The sequence below is a fragment of the Ambystoma mexicanum genome, chromosome 13 (genome assembly GCF_040938575.1).
Source record: "Ambystoma mexicanum isolate Mex_15411 chromosome 13, UKY_AmexF1_1, whole genome shotgun sequence".
Classification (NCBI taxonomy): domain Eukaryota; kingdom Metazoa; phylum Chordata; class Amphibia; order Caudata; family Ambystomatidae; genus Ambystoma; species Ambystoma mexicanum.
Window position 1 is genome coordinate 483,414,524 of NC_090938.1, and position 8,182 is coordinate 483,422,705.

Genomic DNA, 8,182 nt, shown 5'->3' on the forward strand with positions numbered 1-8,182 from the left:
CAAACATTTTGCACCAGCTTTGTTTTTATAATATTGTTGGTCTTTGTTATACACAATCCAAAATATGACACTTACACATTTGCTTACCAACAGCAAACACAATCTCGTCTTCTAGAAGATAAAAAAGAAAAACAGAAGAGAAAACAAGTACATGGCAACCGAAAAACTCTAACTCATTTCTTTTCTTTTAAACAATTTCAAATAGAAAGGCACACAAATGACACATTTCTTATTGTAACTTCAGCACCCTAAGCTAATCTGATTACATGTCAGCCTTCCCACGTACTCCTCACTTAACTTCACTCACCCAGAAAGGCGAAGTTTAAAGCTCTTGCCGTCGGAGCATTATTAATGGAAACCTCCCTCGCGCAGCTCCTGGAATTTCTTCTACTTCAATGTGAGCATCCTGGCACAGCTTTTTCTGCCTGGCCTGCCAAGCTGTCTTCACACTGCATCTATGGAGCCCACACGCACACACACAGAGAGACCGACAGCATCCGCCTCTGGAAGCACAGTTCACACTCAAGTACCATCCAGCTCCGACTACTTTCCCCAGCTCAGCTGACTAAAAAAAACCTCTCCCTGTCTGTCACGCTTAGGTCAGCCCTCTTTTGACATCAGCTCTTCCACCCCTTCGTTTACCAATCAAATTACAAGGATGTCCTGCACTATCTCCTCGCCTGTTAGAACAATGAAGGCTTCAGTGTAAAATTGTTTCATCTAGTTCCTGCTGGTGCATAATTCTCCTCTCCACGGAAAAACGCTAAAATGGAACGAATCTCACTGTGTTTAATGAACTGCATTACATGTTAGAAACATTTAATGAGTTAGTGGGACAAATTAGTATAGGATTAGTTAATTACATATTTCCAATGCAGTCCCACACAGATAAAAACATCCGCAATGTAAAATATGCACATTTCTGTGTTTTAAAAAATGACTGTCCACACTATGCTCGGTGCTTCTGAAACTGAACCCCATTCTGCTGGCATGCTAAATGCTTTTCCAAAATTAATGCCTGCTGACTTGTTGCTAAAAAGAAAAACGTTTTACTAAATCCTTTTCAAAATAATGCTTTTCCAACAATTAATGCTTGCTGGCCTGTTGCTAAAAAGCTGTGCTTCACACCTATTTTGAAATGGCTGCATTTACATACTAAGCTATGAAACCCCCTTTAACTCTTTTTTTACTCTGCACACGTGTTGTTTGCACAAATATGTCATGCATGAATATATCCCTACACCGCAGCCAGATTTTGCATGCACACTAATATCTTGGTAGGTTTGCCTGCCGCTTACACCAGACATGAAACTAGAAAGTGGTCTGACCACAGAATAGGTGCAATAACATGCAATAATCTAACATTACACACAAATTCATCACATAATTACACTACACTACACTATGCTAAAAGAAATAAAAAATCATCTATATGCACAATTTAATAACCGAAACTGCAAAAAAAGCAAAGGGGGGGAGGGGTAGAATAAACAGGATACAGGACCCAAGCTGCATGCCCAAGATTTCTTCAATATAACGCAAAACGGCCAAGGTCAAAGAAATGTGAGTTCCAGCCAACATCTGAGCCCAAAATGACTTGCGATCATACAATCTGCGTTCTGGCAAGAAGAACCAAAAATATTCACATCTGACTGGCAGTGTTAGGGGCCAACTAAGCAGCAGATTTTCCAGTGTTTCAATTACATTTTTGTCCCCACAAAGCCTACAGTATCTGGTCATTCTCTTTTCACCCATTGTAGGACCTTCAATTACTCTAGTGAGGAGGAGATTCAACCTTTATCTGAGATATTTCATTCTCCACACTGTCGAAGGGAACCTCTGTAGATATAATTCTGGTATCGAGATTGGCTTTATTGATCTCTGGGAATTGCGGAACAGAATATATTTGTCCAACAACCCCCTAGTTCTAATGTAGTCCCTCTTTTCCACAACTCTTTTTACTTTCAACTGTTCCTTATCTAATAACTCTTAAAGACCTGTCTAGTCCTACTAGCACCGCCTGGGTTGTACAAACCCATCTCGAGAAAGAAGTGGAAGAGTTATTGTTTAACAGCAGAAGGAGCAGGAAAAGCAGGGTTTTCGGCTCAGAGCAACCATTCTATCCCGCCTGGACTACGACAATGCACTTCTGCTAGGTGCTAGCAAATAATGCATGGCCAAATACCAACTAATCGAAAACAAGACGGATAGGATAATTAAACAGAAACCCAGGACCGAGCACATCAGCAATGCTAGAAGGGAGTTAGATTGGCTGAAGTTAGAAGATAGAGTTCTTTTAAAATACTTAACACTTACCCACAAGTGCTTGTACAGGAAAGCACCGGCCTACCTTAAATCGAATATTGGTTAGATACAAACCTTCTTGTGTATTAAGGTCTGAAGCTCAGGGACTTATCGTGGTTAAACCACATAAGAAAGCCCAAAGCTTAGGTAGAGCTTTCCCCAACGGTGCTGCTACCAACTGGAACAAAGGACCTCTGAACCCGAGATTAGAGCCCAATCATCTCTTGTTCAGAAAGAACCTGAAAACATTATTGTTCAAATGAAGACAGTGTTTGCTAGTCAGATAGGCAGTCCTCTCTTTGTCTTAGCTTGCCAAGTGCCCTGTCATCATTCTGCTTGTGTATTGTATTCTGTAGGCATCTTTCTGTTGTGCCCCGATGCCCGCAGGCTTTCGGCGCAATACAAATGAACAAATAAATAAATAAATAAGGGAGCATAATCTTTCTGAAGAAGGACAGAGATTTCCACTCAGCACATGTCTTTATAGATTGCAAACCCAGCTAGTAACAGAGTACTGAAACCGGTTCTCCCCCGGGGGTAAATCTAGCACTTTCTGTCAAAGTAGGCCTTCAAGCAAGATCGAATCAGGCTCAAATGTATGAGAATAGATATCAATATCATATAGTAGAGCGGGGAGAACCTTGCATTTATAATAGGTGGTGGCTGAGCACAGAGAAAACGTCCCCAGCATAAAGATTATTTGTTTAAACTGGGCAGCAAAGACAACACACTTTCTCTTTAAACATTTCTGATGTTCTTTCTTCGTTTTCCAGCCATAGACATGTTGATCTACCTTTTCAAGCACGTCTCCCTTCAACCTCCAAACAAACTAAAAAAATGTTTTCCTTTTTGTCTTACTAACCAGGATTTTCATTTTCTGCATATTGATATCAAGACCATGAGCGTCCATAAAGAGAGCTAGCGGATTCAGTGCGTGCTGAAAGCTGTTTTCCCAGCAGTGACCTCCTTGCATGCAGCCAGCAGATGGCAGCCACTACTTGATCCTGACTCTGGGGGTGGTTACATGAGGGAGGATCACATGGGAGGGCACAGCCACCACGGAGATGTTATGGCTTCATTGGATGAGTCACAGTGTTCGCCCCTTTCCCAAGATCTTAATGGCCTATTGTCAACGAATGGTTCCCCATAGTAGAGGAAGTAAAGAAATCTTTTGTCTATACTACTCTGATCAGGCCCCCACCTTTGACCCAAACATCCACAAATCACACATAACACCTCTTGTTTCTAATGTGCCTTTATGTGAAATCCACGAGATAAACCATCTAGGAGTTAAAAGTCCAAAGATAACCATAGACTCCAACTCTAGACTCAACAGAGATGGTAAAATACTGCTTTAATCTCAAGAAGTAAAGCAGGGCGAATAAACACACATCAATTCTACTCATGCAAAATCACACTATCTTATCATTTATTTGTAGCTTATATAATGCTAGATGTGTCATTTATGATGTCATCCTACGTGGCAAACATCAAAAACCTATCGCAGTGTGGGATTGGATTAAGGAATCATATCTACCTATAGAAAATGTGCGTGTTAGTCTCTCATTGGTGGTCTCTTATCTGTAAGAAACACCCAGAGCTACTTCTAAACACATGGTGCAAGGCCCTCGTCATAGCAGAAAATGTGGCAGTGGATTAAAACTTTGGAAAATTGTATGTAAAAGTGCATGGCAGGCTATTCTGATTGGTTGGCAACGCAAATCCAACCTTGGACATTCGACTTGTTAGCAGCACGTACATAGAAACGAAACCCAGGTGGTTGCAGATCCGTCAGATCTCCCTTTGTTTCCCAATTAGGCCACCCTCTCTCATCAGTAGGCCTCATAACATTGTCTTCTGTTTGAAAACGGACCTTGCCAGTCTGAACTTTCTTGGGACATTCGAGCAGTGTAGGTACACTGCTATCTTCGCTTCAGGCCTAATGAGTAGCCCTTGTTTGCTTGCTCTTCGTCACGTGTTACAAGACCGTGAAACGTTCCATATCGACAGTGCCTTTAACATCATTTGATTCAATTTTTGCTGGGTGCAGTTCTCCTCTTGGCCTTTAGAGACTTGCTCACTCTATCCCATATTGACTTTATGCCATTATAAGTATTCAATATTTGGCATCAGTAAATGTTCTTGTTCCTCCTAATCTTTGGGAAATATGTTCTTGCAAATGGTCTGCTCATACACTCCCTTCGTGCTTTTACTTCATCTCTCAAAATAGCATCTTAGTGCAAAGCCAATGTACTCCCTATTTTGCAAGGAAAACACTTTCTTCACCATCTTTCCATGTTAAAACTCTGGGCTCGTGTTTTGAGGTAGTTGGGTTGATTGACCTGAGCCGTCGTCCATCTTGTTCTGATGTAGTCCTAAATGTTGAATATATACCTCTCATAAGCAAGCTTCTATGTATTGTTTCTACATTGTGTTTCAGTGTATTTACAGTTATTGACCAGTAAACATTTCATTCTTCTTTGTATTCTAAATACTGCATCATGGAGTACATGTTTCTCTTAGTATTCCAATTACATCGTCATTCTTAAGTATTTTTATATCGTTTCAACTGTAAGAAACCTGAGGGTATTCTCCCAAGTAGACCTTGAGAATCCCTCATTCAGGTGGCCAGGAAAGGGCTGGCACTCTCAGAACCCAACCCTGGGGATGGACGAGTGAGGGAGGATCACCAGGGTAGGGTAGCCCGAGGTTATGCTTGGGGAATACCCCAGATGAGATGCAATACTATACCCGCGACAAAGGCGAGGAGGACTAAGCCCCTGAGGCTTTTGTAGGTTGTTCCACATCTACCTTCCTTCCACCCAAATAATCTCCCTTATCCAAATCCAAGGACCGCTCCATATCTGGTAAATCCAGTAGAAGCCGAAACCCATTTGCACTCGAAAACCACAACTCCCAGAATCCCTGCTTTCATGTTTCCTACCCGAATACTCAGAATCATTCTTCTCCACGGCCCTCGGATTATTCTTTTCTGAACTCCCAGTCAACTTTGACAAAACACTACCGTTCCCACAATTCCCCCTGTTCATTTCACAATAATAAACCCGGTCATTCCCGTTTGTTTCACAAACCCTACCAATCTCACACTTCTAAGTTTACCAAACCCCCCTAGTACGAAGGCTAAAATTCCATATAACACCTTTTCCCCATCCTACCCCATAGGATACTTGGAAACTCTACCACCCCACTTTTTTGACACAAACACTTTCTCAAACCGTGACTGACAACGGACTAAAACCAAAGCCGTTTACCTGACATGTTCCGACAAAAGGGTCAGGCAATTACCACAAATTACACACACCTGATGGCCCTTTCTCTTCCCCATAGAGATAAAAGACAGAGCCCGAGAGCACACTTCGATCAAGGCCAATCGCACGAGGCAACAGCTATTCCGAACCGGCAGCTCAAACAGAGAAGAAAGGCAGGGAGAACCGAAGGGCCGACACGGAGAGAAGTGCCCTTGCCATTTTCAACCCAGACCTGCGCCGACTCTACAAAAGGAATCCTAAGACTGGGATATACAACTTGTGTGTGGCATGGCGGATGTCAACAGTGCACGGGGGCCACCCGCGCTGACAGCCTAGGCGGGGAGGTATGCTGGCTACCGTGGTACCGCCCTTGACTCCAGAGATGAGAAACGCCAGAGAGTTCAACACAGCCAGTGCGTGGGAGAGAGCTGATAGTGAGCCGGACTGTGTTGAGCTGAAGGTTGCAATCGCCAACATATTGTGAACGCAAGGACTTGTGAACAAAGGACTTGTGTGTGTTTTGAACTTTGAAGAAAGCCCATATAAGGTCCAGATGCAGAGTGGTCCGACGCCACATAGGCGTTCATTCAAAAGACTCTGACCAGGACCTGTTTGCTGAAACTACGTATACCAAGACGCCTTGGGGAAGGCCGGTGTCAAATGGGTCATACGAGGGTTGATCAAAACCCCTTGTACAATCAAAAGTCTTTGACACGTTGAGAAGCAAAGTGAATTGCGTGAACAAGAACTGTGTGTAGTCTGACTAGGGCTGAGACCGGATTTAGGGAAAGGGAAGAACCTTAGGGGTCTAAAGAGACAGTCTAGTGAACTGTGGCAAGTCTGAAGCCGACAGAGCGATTCCGGGAGAATGCTAGGGGAAGGGATCCCCGCCCGCTTTCTGATAAAATTGTGAATATTGTGAAATAAGACAAGTGTGATAAGGCAAGAGAAAGCTTGGGGAAGGTAGACCACTGCTTTCTGATGAGATTGTGAACGTTGCGTTAGAATGGCTATGTGAACCTGACGGAGGGATGCCAAGGGGAAAGCAAGAGTGAATCCCATATTATGATAAAGCAAGTTTAACATTGTGATGACAAGAGTGAACCCGGCCGAGGGATCTCCACAGTGATTGATTATTGAACTTGTGATTGGAAGGCCATAGTGAACCCTACAGAGGGATGCCAACCCTGAAAGGAGGATTGAAACCAGACAGAGGGGGATCCTAAGGCGAAAGGTAATCGCCCAGCGTGAAAGATTTATTGAAGGAACTTTTTGTTTTGGCACTCTAGGTCCTCTGAGGCAAGAGACTTTGTGTAACAGAGACTTGGCCATGGAAGGCCCTAATGTTTTGGAACAGAACTGTAACCTCGTACTAGCGAGGCTGAGGTGTGTGCTGTGCTCAGAAGTCCTGCCTTGTCCCATGCTTAAAAGGTGGGGCAGGGAGACCCCAGCCATACCATCCTGACTTATCATTTGGTGAACACTTCTTTCTTTTCTGGTGAACATTATCCCACACTCTTTTTTAATTAGCAGTAAGGATTGGCAATCTTTTTTTAGTATAGGCCCTTTTTCTCTGACAAGACGCCACTAGGACTGCCTTATTATTATTTGATGGTTGTAGCTTGCTCCCATCTTAGATTTAGGTTTAGATTAGGCGTTTCTCTCACCCATTTATAGAGTTTAATAAACACCCTTGAACTGTGATCACTTTTGTCTGTATTTACTGTTGCCACCATGAGTTCCTTACATAACATAGGTCCATATAGCTTCTTTCAGACAGTCTTTTGCAGTTATTAGACACCGTTTAACGTACATCCATGTCACGCACCATTTTATTCATTGCTACATTGCAGCAACTCTGCAAGGGACATTCTTATTGATAGGTTTCCTCTATTGTTTCAACGTGAGGATATCTTCTAAATGGCTGCCTAATTGCATATCATCTTTCATATAGTCGATGTGATATGGACAGGTCGCATAAGCTTGTGTATGGGTTCCCAATGGTGGCACCTCATGTGTTTTTCCAATAGGGTGGGATTCAGAGGGCGTTGACTAGGGTGATTGCGTCACTTGCTCCTCTACACCCATAACCACCCAGATACTGAGACGAGGAGGAGGGCAAGGGAGTGTGTGCAAAGTGGCAGGAGCTCAAAGTACAACATGCAGACTAGTTGTTTTCCCAACTCTTCAGTGCACAGGAAATTTAAAGATAGCAACCGCACGATGTAGCCGAGCAGTGCAGTAGTAGAGATTACCACCCATGCTGAGGCTCACGAATGTGAGGTTCACCGACGAGTCTTACGAAACAGAGAAGGCGGTCGGGACAGGAGAAGAAACGCTGCATGTGAGCAAGAAGGTCCGTGGAGATTCTGGGAGTTGTGCAGAAGTTCCTGGAAGTTGAGCCAGTAGCCAAAACAGCTCTCTCCAACCTGTCCCGAAAAAGGAAAGCTGATGTGTGACCGCGGACCCGCAAAGGATGCTGGAAAGAATGTCTGCACACTGCAAACTGAAAAGCGTGCCAAAGAACCACACCATAGAGGTTCGAGCAGCATCAGAGATGGTGGAAGAAACCAATGAGTCTGCCCGAAGCAGCTGGGGACCTTGGGGCG